General features: G+C 32.9%; 1 protein-coding gene across 6 annotated transcripts in view; it reads left to right on the top strand.

Annotated features, from left to right (window-relative positions):
- The window catches only part of Gclc (glutamate--cysteine ligase), a 115,872-nt gene that overhangs the window by 4,715 nt on the left and 98,800 nt on the right, over positions 1 to 12,357 (top strand). The window lies entirely within an intron of this gene.

Below are 12,357 nucleotides of genomic sequence, written 5' to 3'. Positions count from 1 at the left end.
TTATTATGCTTTTGTTAGATCGAAATTGGAATATGCGGCCATAGTTTGGAATCCCTTCTACGCTATCCATTCGAATAGATTTGAACGTGTTCAAAAAAGGTTCCTGCACTTTGCTTTGTTCCAATTAAGGTTTGACTTGCCTATTCCGTCATATATTTCGCGATGTAGATTGATTGATATGAAAACTATTGAGATTAGAAGGACAATTTCTGGACTCTTGTTCCTGCATGGCCTACTCAATGGGAATATTGATTACCCTCCTTTGCTAGAACTCATAAAGCTTAATGTTCCATATAGATCTTTACGTCACTCTGATCTCTCTCATATTGAATATTGTAGGCGTAATTATGCTCAGTATGAGCCAATAACTCGAATGCTTACTGACTTTAACTCACTTTACTATAATAATACTCAGGTGGATATTTTTTCCAATTTTTATATTTTAAAGTCCCTGCTTATTTAAAGTTTTTTTTATAATTGTAAGTCAAGTTTTATTGTATTGTTATTATTGTTATCAAGTCTGTAAGGTTTTGGAATACCATAGACTAAATATAAATATAAAAAAAAATAGCTTGGAGTAAGTGTTATAATTTTCCTTGATTTTTACATTTAATTCATCGACGTAAAGGAAATGGTCAAATAAACTTTACTTTTAACCCACCCCCATCCATCCAACCAAAGGGTAGGTAGGACAAAATATTTATATAGTGATCATAAATGCAACCATGTCAACTAATTAATAGAATAAGAGGGCCCATACATGACACAAAACCATGCGCAAATATAAAACGACGAAATTTGAGCAAATGAAAATTTTGACATACACGGCTCAATATTCATTTTTAAAGTAGCGCAACAAATGAAACATGTGTTCTAATTGTATAAAAAATTATTTTGTATTATTAAATTTGTGTGAATTCCTGTTACAAGCTAGAGATGGTCCTTACGCCTTCGATATTAACATTTTTAAGCAATAATTACTGATGTTATATTGTCAGGAACCACAGGTAAACTGTGTAAGATTCACCACACACGAAGAAAAAAGCATGTGCAATATTTGCAGCCATGCGTAAATATCAAAATCATTTTGATTTTAGCGCAGTTTTCTGAGCAAATAGCGCAACCAGTGCACACACCGGTCAAATCCTTGTGCAAATTGGTAATTGGAACAAGGATACTTGAGCAGTGTAATTGGCGTATAAGCAAAAATTCATCACTGTAAAGGAAGAAAAGAGAAGATGGTGGACTTCCGGTTCATTATTGATTTGACGACTGAAGAATAAAGTATTAAGATAATTAATCCGGACGTTTCTGCTGTTTTATTAACCATCGAAGGTAGAAATTACAATAGTATCCTAAAAAATATGATGAATTTTAAGCTTTTAATAAGTTTTAATTGCTTAAGTTCCATTTTGGATTAATATCAAATATATATTTTTGATCGTTTTCTGAAAATCATCAAATAAAAAATTTATTACTTGATACAGAAACCTTTTTTTCCCTTTTTGATCTTCTAAAAGTATATATAACTCACAGCTATTTCAAATTCATCCTTTTTAGATTACAAACATGTCTTTAGCTTTGCAGCATGAGTGTATTCTCAACGCAAAATAAATATCTAGGCTTTTAAAAATCAGCTCTCGTTTCGACACGGAAACAATTTTTAAACTGAAGTCAATTTAGCGCATACTGAGGCTTAAAAAATTGTTTAAGCTGCATTCGCCAGTAAATGCATGGCTCTATTTCGTAGCACATTACTGTTCACGTCGGTCAGTATATGAAATGTTTGAATAAATTGCTTTAACCTTGACATATGCATGCATTTCGATTTCACTGCTTTCATGTGTAAATATGTTGCTACAAACAGGTAAACGTGTTCACGTTTGGGGCATTCCATGCCACTTCAAGATATCTATGAGTTTTGCAACAGCGGTTTCACTGAAATTTGTTCATATTTTTGTATGATTCCAAAACATTAGGAAGTTGTCTGTGGCTTTCTTTTTTCCAAACATTTTTTTTTTAATTTTTGGGATTTTTTTTGTTTATAAATTTTGTAAAAAATTATTCGACTCAAGTATTTTTTTAAACGGTTTTATTTAGCTTGACTTGACAGGCTGATAAGCAAGCTTTAAACTTGGAATATAGTTCAGAACCCGATAATACAGTAATAAGAAAAAAAAACTCCGATAGGTGGCGCATGGATCGAAATATTTCAAAAAATCGTATTTGTGGTGCGATTTGGTTCATAATTGGAACAAATATTACATACAATCCAAGTGTTCTAGGAGAGACAAGTATACGTGGCGCAGAGTCGAGTAAAGTCTTTGGAAGGATTATGTATTGAGGACTTAGATTGTAACAAATTGCCAGGAAGAGTCCTTGTAATAATGAGTGACTAAATAACCTAAATAGAATGAGAAATAATAGGCTATTAAATAAAGACTGAAAACTTGAAAATAAATAAAATAATTAAAAACAAATTTTTAAGTTATACGGTTTTATTGAAAGCAATACTTACAGTAAGTAGTAATAATACTAAAAGATAGAAAATAATTAGGTAGGTCCTAGGTACTAGTCATCACACTCCTCATCAATCTAGGGCGTTGATCAGACAATTAAATAAAAGCGTTGGACGCGTCAAATTTCTATTGATAGTCATATATAAGACCAACTAAACCTTAATCAGGTAATGCTACTCCTCACATTTTTAAAAAATTCACGCGCCCAACGCTTTTATTTAATTGTCTGATCAACGCCCTAGATTGATGAGGAGTGTGATGACTAGTACCTAGGACCTACCTAATTATTTTCTAGCTTTTAGTATTATTATTACTTTATGTAAATATTGTATTCAATAAAACCGTTTAACTTAAACATTTTTTTTAATTTGTTTATTTTAATTTATCGTTTTTGAACAACTACTTAGAAAATAAATCATTAAAAAATTTGTTTGTGTTTATTAGAAATTTAAAACATAAATTTTAGGACTCTGCATCTTTTACAAAAATTTTCAAAATTACTTCTTGTGGAAGCGCAAGATTTGAGCTTAGTGCAGTAATGCAATAATGATTGGTTATAAATTTGGTTGAAGTTTGAGTTTAAGTTTTAAATAAGTCAATTCAGAAAAAAATATCGTATAAATTTGGAACTAAAAGTTTTACATTAGTGTTTGTTTTTAATGGCGTGTTCAATTTATACTTATTATTTAAGAATTCACGAGCTTAACACCGGCTTTATAATAATTGAATATTCAATTATTATGTTATTCAAAGAGAAACTGAAAACAAAGAAAGAAACATTTACTGGCATATTGCGATGGTACCATTTCGAAAATCGCCACGAATTCATCATCAGGCAATTTCGTAATGTTATCAAAGGTTTCACCGATATTCCAATCGCGAATCACAGTCAACTGCAATTTTACCGTGTGATTCGCGGTTGGAATCACGGTGAAACCTTTGATAACATTACGAAATTGCCTGATCATGAATTCGTGGCGGGTTTCGAAATGGTACCATCGCAATATGCCAGTAAATGTTTCTTTCTTTCTTTTCAGTTTCTCTTAGAAAAACATAATAATTGAATATTCAATTATTATAAAGCCGGTGTTAAGCTCATGAATTCTTAAATAATAAGCTTTCTATTAGTTTTAACTTCGCCTTGAGTCAAATCCAGTGAAAAAGTCTCACTCTTCATTTTGAAAAAGCTTAAATCATAATGCAATAATAAAGGTGATGTCAACAACATAAACTCACTTTTTCGGCAGCTCTATTTGCCAGTATTTGCTTGTATTACTGTAATTATTGTAAAGTAACAAATTTTGATTGCTTAATTTTACGTACAAGTTTCCTCAGAATTCAAAGGCTGTTATTTATGATAAGAAACTCTAAAATATGCATGCCGAACTTGTCAGAATAAGGGGATATGTCAACGGGATGAAAAATCTGAATATTAATTTCTTATTCTTATTTTTAGTTTTATTATCCTTCTGTATAACATAAATTCTAACCCTCAATTGACTGGAAGGAGAAATGAAAAAGAAATAATAGAAACCTCTTTTACAAAGTCCAGCAAAGTCGGTGAGGGTATCTATCTTGATTGAAGCGGTTGTGTAGCGCAGCCCTTTCAAGGGGTTGCCAGCGCAGTTTATAGCTTCTCCACCCAATTGTCAAACTCACCTACCCTTAGCGAATCGTGTGTCTTTAGCAGCCAATGGTCTGGTGACCCAAAGTTCCATGGAACTAGGGGGTGGGGTCTTCAGTGTGAGTGTGGTCCCGTTCCCGCGATTACCGGATACCGCTTATTACCGGATCTTTGTCCGGAAAAGGACCATCAACATCGATAACACTCCCCAAAACCTTCGGGGAATGTCTTTAGTGCTACAACAAAAACAGGCCATCCATAGATAAGGTGAATTGGCATGGAATGCCCCATATGTACATATCTGCATATGAATCGTGGCGCGTTTGATTTTATTTGATTACTATTATTTTATACTTTTTCTGAGTGCGGCACGACCAATTTTTATTTGCTATCGATTAAGAAAATTATATACAATGTGGTTCAAAACTTAATAACGGTTTATGTGGGTATATAAGAACTTTGAATAATTTTTGTTGTACTCTCAATTATACATATGTATGTACTACATACCATACATAACTAAGTCAACTAAGGAATTTTTTTTTCCTTGATGCCCCTTGAATTTTGTTAAAATTTGGTGAGAATACATACATATGTTGATTGAAGTTTACACTGGGAAACATGCACCTACGAATAAAAAAAGCAACAAAAAAGATTTGCAATTGTTATTTTGATTTCTTTTTTTTGTTAATTTAAGTAATTTTAATGAATTGCTTAAAACAAAACTATTTAAACAAATATCGAATACAATTTCGAAAAGTTTTTATAACACAAACAAATATAACAAAAACATGGGATTTTATTTTTTTTTGTTTCTCATACAAATTTTTACAGTGTTTATGTCAAACTTTAAATATCAAAATTTAACAAGATTTTCTCTTTGTTTACTAAAGAGACATTCTTCTTTTCTTTTGGTTAAATTTTTTATAAAGGAAGTACTTAAAAATTTTTTTATCTTAATTTTAGCTGCATTGCCCAGGTGACCTGAACTATGTGTGTTTCATGTATGTAGCTCAGTGAGTAGTTATGTATGTACTTAAAAATCGATCGCAATATTCCAGAATTCTAAATGGACTTTTTAATACCTCTAAATATCTCGATCCATATCCCATCTAGAAAACTCTTTTATCTTGAATATTACAGCCTCATAAAGCCCGAAGTTTCATTTAAAGTTTCAGTTATCGGGATGTTCCTAGAAACTCGAAAGAAAATTTTCCACTTTCGAACGATGTTTTGGATCCCTGGACCCCCTGGGTAAAATTAGTTTCCCTCACGTTGCATTGTCATTGGGTTCTGAAATATGTTCTTAGTTTCAAAAATTTAGCTTTACGGGAAGTTACTCAAATAGCTATCGTAAGATTTCCCTTGTTGTAAATGGACTTTCTAAATATCTCGATCCCTTTTCCGTCTAGAAAACTCCCAAATACTACAACCTTATAGAGCCCAAAGTTCCCTTCAAAGTATCAGGTCTCTGGGTTATCGGGAAGTTTCTTAAAATTCGAAAGCAAAGTTTCCGAGCTCGAATTATTTGTTGAAATTTCACGATCCCTTGGCCATCTTTATTTTTCCCTCAATTTGCAACGTTCTTAGTTTCAAGAATCTAGTTCTACGGGAAATTACTCAAATAGCGGTCGTATGATTCCACATGTTGTAAATAGACTTTCTAAATATCTCGATCCCTGTCCAATGTAGAAGCCTCTTTCAATCTAATTATTATAACCTTATAAAGTCAAAATTTCTTTCAAAGTTTCAGGGCTGGGTTATTGGAAAGCTCCTTAAAACACTAAAGCAAAACTTCCAGGTTTGGACAACTTTTTTAAATTTTCACGGTTCCTGGACCGCCAAACGAAATTTTTTTTCCTTTTTGTTTAATTTTCATGCTGTTCTGAATGGTCAAGAGTGTAGTTCTACTTGAAGTTACTAAAATAGCGGTCGCAAGATTCCACATGTTGTAAATTGAATTTTTATATCTCTAAATATCTCGATCCCTGTCCCATTGACCAAACTTTTCTTTCCTTAATATTACAACGTATTAAAGCCCGAAGCTATGTTCGAAGTTTCAGGTTACGAAACTAATATTAAGGAAGTAAAAAGGCAATCGTTTATATAGCGAAAAATACTGTTTCTCAAGTTGAGACCTATATCAGCGTGATTCTCTATTGGACTCAAAAATAAGATTCAAATACTGCAGTATTTTCATGAAAATAAAATAAAGCGTGTATGAATTAACGCTTCAATAATGCTACCATCCTCATACGAGTACATACTTCTGCGCAATAATCAGCTGTTGGCTTTGATAAACCATCAAGTTTTCAAGTTTACTTCAAATCGATATCCAATGTGCGTTATAAACTGCAGAAATTATATAGATTTAATAACTACGAATTTTTCAAAATTTCTGTAAGGTTAGAGAATATTTAACTTGAAAAGTACGTTCGACATCACAAATTTCACAAAATTTCTCAAAGGTAAGATAATCACGAATGATGAGAAGAAGGCAACGTTTTATGGGCATGATGTTTCTTAGATCTGACTGATATAGCTGAGGTCAATACACGACGCTTAGTTAGCTTCACAAACTCAACGAAGTGGTTTGATTAGGAGAGTAGGAACAAATCCGTGTGGTTTCACAATGTGCCTATAAAGGCTGTGCCGCTCCGATGTGGACGGCAACCACTTGAACCTAACCTAAGATAATGACGAGAATGATGTTTGTTATTAACTTAAGAACTAAATATTTCGACGTTTGTTGGGTTAGTGAACAATGCAAATATACAACTCGCAAAAATAATATCAATATCCAAATACCTTCTTCATTTCGAGCGTTACGTACTCATACACAAAAATAACACAAATATTTCATTATTTGTTGTTCTCAAATAAACATGAATCAGAACAGCTGTTGCAACATTGTTAAATCAGTTGGGGTATTCAAGTTACCTCATTATCAACTTATCTGCTTATAAATATTTTTTCATTCGGTGTATTTTGTTTTTGTAAATTGTAAAAAAATTTAACACATAAGCGGATAAGCTTATACCGAGGGTCACGAATCACGTTCAAAAAGTGTTCAAAAATGGTTTTGAAGCTATCAGAATATTTTCTATTGTGAACTTACTATTTTTTTGAATTTTTACTAAAAAAAAGTCATTTCTTAAATAATCACTTAAGCATCAATTTTATGTTATGTTACTCGATAGCTGATTACAGTTATTATCGAAAGCAACGACAATATGAGTTATACATACATAAGAGCAAAAACGAGCTTTTGATACATGTTCTCGAACGAGTTACGGGCAAGCCACGTCTGTCTGCTGTTTTTAGGCCTTGTTCATCATTATTTTATTACATTATCGAGCTTTGTTTAGCTTCAACATTTTATGTTCCAAACAGTCTAAACAAAAGTTTTACTTCATCGTTAAACACGCTTGTTTTGTCTTTTTAAGCACTAACGACACAAACATTTTCAACATCAGATTAAGATTTTACCGAAAAAACTATATCAGATGTTATAATCATTAAAATTCCTATTTATTTAAAAGATCTTGTTTCAAGGGGTTTTTATCTGATTACACGGGGAACGAAAACTTTGTTCGCCAAACTAACAAAGTCGCCGCTCAGAAATAATCTTTGAAACCAGACCTGTTAAATATTTAATGATTATTAACCGCATTTTTTGCTTTTAGGGTTAAAATTAATGACTTAATAGCTTATTTTTACTAATACTGAACGAATTGAATTACTTGATTGAATAACTGCTTTTTTTTTGACCATCACGTTTTCATATTCATTTTATTTAAACTTTCTGATTAATGAAAGAATAATTTATATCATATCTAGTAAAAAAAGATTTCAATTGCGTAGCGAATTTGATTTTAGTCAGTCAATGACAATTAAATATCATCAAATAGTTAAAAACAAAAAACAGAATTTGTCAAATAAATAAAAATAGCTGATTTGTTTTGCTTTTGATACTAATTAACAAGAATAACCAAATTATTTAGAAATATTTTTATTTTTTAGTCGCTTAATCATAATTTCAATTAATTTCTCCTTGCATTACTCAATTTATAACTTGATTATATATTTTGAGTAATCTAAATGGAAGTTTTCTCGAGCAATCTCTTATTTTGATTAATCAAACAGCAAATTAATTGAGTAATCGCCTTTTTGCTTAATCAAAGTTTGAATAAATGATTAATCACACTTCTTGCATTTAACTATCATAGGGTAAATATAAATATCGTAAGCTAAATGCACAAAGCATTGTGGATAAAACAAGTGTGTTATCTTATCCCTTAACTGCCTGAAAAGATGTTCAAGATGGCTAATTTTCAGCGTTTTGACAAAATGTTTAATACTTATCAAGAGTTCCAAACCAAAACGCAATAAGTGACTAATAACAAGTTCCTAGATAAATGAGAAAAAGTGTCGAGTCTTAAATGTAGGCACGTTTTCAAATGATTCTCATAATATTATAACAGCTATGAAAAAACACACATATTACCAAAAAATTACATTTATCGGGCAACTAGATTTGAAGTTAAGACAGATAGTTGCTTGTAATTATTGCGTTTTGGTCTGAAAAAAAATATTTACTGCGTTTAGCTTTGGAAGTCATTGGATTTTGAGCACTTTGGTGTGTATAGTACCTACTGTTTATAGAATTCAGCGATTGTGAAAAAAATGGTGGAACATGTGTACCGTTATTGTCATATTAGTACTTCAATATAAAGTGCATGGCCCAGCTCCAGCTGTGCTTGTGAGTAGTCCATCACCAATTTTTTGGGGTTTTTTGGAAAGTTCTCGCTTTTTGGTGTTCCATGGAATACTCTGAATGAGTATTTCGAGATGGAGTATTTCGAGCTGAAGTAGGGGATCCTGTCCTATGATATCGCAATGGAAATTGGACAATATTTGTTGTATGAGGATCAGTTACGGTGTACTCGTATACTCCTTAAATACTCCTTAAGCACTCCTTTTATCATGAGGATAGCACTCCTTTTATCATCCGTATGGAGTTCACCTGTACCCCACAACTTATCCTTGAAATATTGGTAAATTTTAAGGCCTTAATGATAGAAATTAGCTAAACAGTTGGTAAATCTACCAATAAAGTGGTAAAGTCCGTGCACTGCTCACATATGAATAGTGTATTGACACGTATGTATGTATGTAAGGGTCCTATTAAGGTGGCAGACACACTATAGCAAACAACAATATTATATATTAAATAATTTATACCTCATTTATTGGCAATTTAATACCGCAAAAAAAATTTAAAGCTGCGTCCGGTTCCGAGAAACGGGAGTGTCTGCTAGCTTAAGACTCAAGCCAGCAGACACTTCGTGAAAACACGACCTACGACTTCCGAACGACTTGGATAATTGATACTACATTTATTGGCAATTTAGTACCGCAAAAAAAAATTTAAAGCTGCGTCCGGTTCCGAGAAACGGGAGTGTCTGCTAGCTTAAGACTCAAGCCAGCAGACACTTCGTGAAAACACGACCTACGACTTTCGAACCACTTGGATAATTGATATTACATTTATTGGCAATTTAGTACCGCAAAAAAAAATTTAAAGCTGCGTCCGGTTCCGAGAAACGGGAGTGTCTGCTAGCTTAAGACTCAAGCCAGCAGACACTTCGTGAAAACACGACCTACGTCTTCCAAAAGACTTGGATAATTGATATTACATTTATTGGCAATTTAGTACCGCAAAAAAAATTTAAAGCTGCGTCCGGTTCCGAGAAACGGGAGTGTCTGCTAGCTTAAGACTCAAGCCAGCAGACACTTCGTAAAAACACGACCTACGACTTCCGAACGACTTGGATAATTGATATTACATTTATTGGCAATTTAGTACCGCAAAAAAAATTTAAAGCTGCCTCCGGTTCCGAGAAACGGGAGTGTCTGCTAGCTTAAGACTCAAGCCAGCAGACACTTCGTGAAAACACGACCTACGACTTCCGAACCACTTAGATAATTGATATTACATTTATTGGCAATTTAGTACCGCAAAAAAAAATTTAAAGCTGCGTCCGGTTCCGAGAAACGGGAGTGTCTGCTAGCTTAAGACTCAAGCCAGCAGACACTTCGTGAAAACACGACCTACGACTTCCGAACGACTTGGATAATTGATATTACATTTATTAGCAATTTAGTACTGCAAAAAAAATTTAAAGCTGCGTCCGGTTCCGAGAAACGGGAGTGTCTGCTAGCTTAAGACTCAAGCCAGCAGACACTTCGTGAAAACACGGCCTACGACTTCCGAACGACTTGGATAATTGATATTACATTTATTGGCAATTTAATACCGCAAAAAAAAATTTTAAGCTGCGTCCGGTTCCGAGAAACGGGAGTGTCTGCTAGCTTTAGACTCAAGCCAGCAGACACTTCTTGACAACACGATGTACAGCTCCCTAACGACTACAATAATTTATACCTTATTGATTGCCTAAATGTTTCGTTGTCCTGAAAAATATTTTCACTATACCAAAAGGAAAAATTAAATTTTATATTTTGCCGACCCTAATAAATATAAATTATAACTTTCGAAATTCAGTGAGTTGCATGTTACTGATTACTCAAAACTTAGCAACACTTAACTTGACTTAGAAGTCTGTTGAATTTTGATTTTCTATGAAGTTCTAAGTGACGTTTACATTTTGAGATGCCATTTATTTGTTTCCATTTCATTTTGACATACAGATTGACACTTATTGATTATGAAGCCAGAGTGTATGCGCTAAGTGGAGTATAATCGGTGCTAAATTGCCAAGTTTACGCCAAGTCAAGTCAAGTCTATTCTAAGTATTAGTAATGGGCCCTTAAGTCTGAAGCCAGCAGACGCTTCGCGAAAACACGTATGAACATACATATACACATGTACAATGTACATGTTACCGCGCATACAATGATTTAAGTAATGCGTAAATTTAGTTGCATCAATATGTTGATTGTTTTTGTGTTGATGATGTTCGCAACTATAACGGTTTATGAAATACATGTCGGTCTTCTTTCTTTCGAAAATCAGAGAAAAGTTTGTGCATATTTCGTATTTGTATTTTCCCGCTTGCGCGCAGGAGTTCTGATAACGGGTACATATGTATGTACATATGTGCTTTAGGGTGTGCCGAGAAAAACAACTTTTCAATTTCCATCCTCTCAAATGTTTCTATTTTATTAAAAACAAAAAACCCTCACCAAAGATGGGTCCTATAACTCCACTCTACAGGGTACGATATTTTTATTTTATTTTCCCATTTCGTTAACATGGGAACAACTATTTTTTGTCCAAACTTGAATTTACTCAACTTTTTACGAAAATCTTTTATGTGCCGTTTTGCCTAGTTTTGAGGTCTTGTACAGGTTACAAAAAGTTTTTATGATTTTTTTCTAATCATATCATTTGAAAACGCTCTTAATGTATTGCGACCTTAATTACGAATTTATGTTATTATTATATTGTTTTAGTTATGGCTATGTGAATTTATGCTTTATCATTTCAATACACTTTTTAAGTGTGAAATAACTGTTTACACAATTTCGTCAAAGAACACAACTTCAAATGGCCACGACTTTTGGACAAAAATCGTAATTAAGATCTCAATATATTAAAGAGTGTTTATAAATGATATGATTAGAGAAAAAAATCATACAAATTGTTTGAAGCCTGTACAAGACCTTAAAACCCGGCGGGAAATCCGTTTTTCGGGTACCACTTAGGGTGGAGTAATAGGACCAAACTTTGGTGAGGGTTTTATTTTTACATCAAATTGAAACATTTAAGAGGATAGAATTTGGACAAAATTTTTTTTCGAACCACCCTAATATGAACTTTTTCATATGTACCCATTAGCGCAGAAATCCTGCGCGCATGCCATTTGAAACATATCGAAATACAAACTTTTCTCTGATTTTCGAAAAATAGTAGAGCGAGATGTATTTTAGAAACCGTTATAGTAGCAAACATATCAGTTTGTGCTAACACATACACAATCAACATATTCATGCAACTAAATTTACTCATTACTCAAATCATTTGTAGTAAGTATGCTCGCTACCTTGAATGTATGTTCCAGCGTTGCCACTCGCGCAATTTTTTTTGTTCCTAAAGTGTATCATTCCTGAAAAAATGTATCAATTCGTTTTAATAGATTGATACATAGTTTTTGAGTCATTTCGTCTGAATTTTATATAATGTGTGAA

The sequence above is a fragment of the Eurosta solidaginis genome, chromosome 4, assembly GCF_040869045.1.
Source record: "Eurosta solidaginis isolate ZX-2024a chromosome 4, ASM4086904v1, whole genome shotgun sequence".
Lineage (NCBI taxonomy): Eukaryota > Metazoa > Arthropoda > Insecta > Diptera > Tephritidae > Eurosta > Eurosta solidaginis.
The sequence above is the reverse complement of the archived record's forward strand: the minus strand, read 5'-3'. Positions and strand labels throughout refer to the sequence as shown.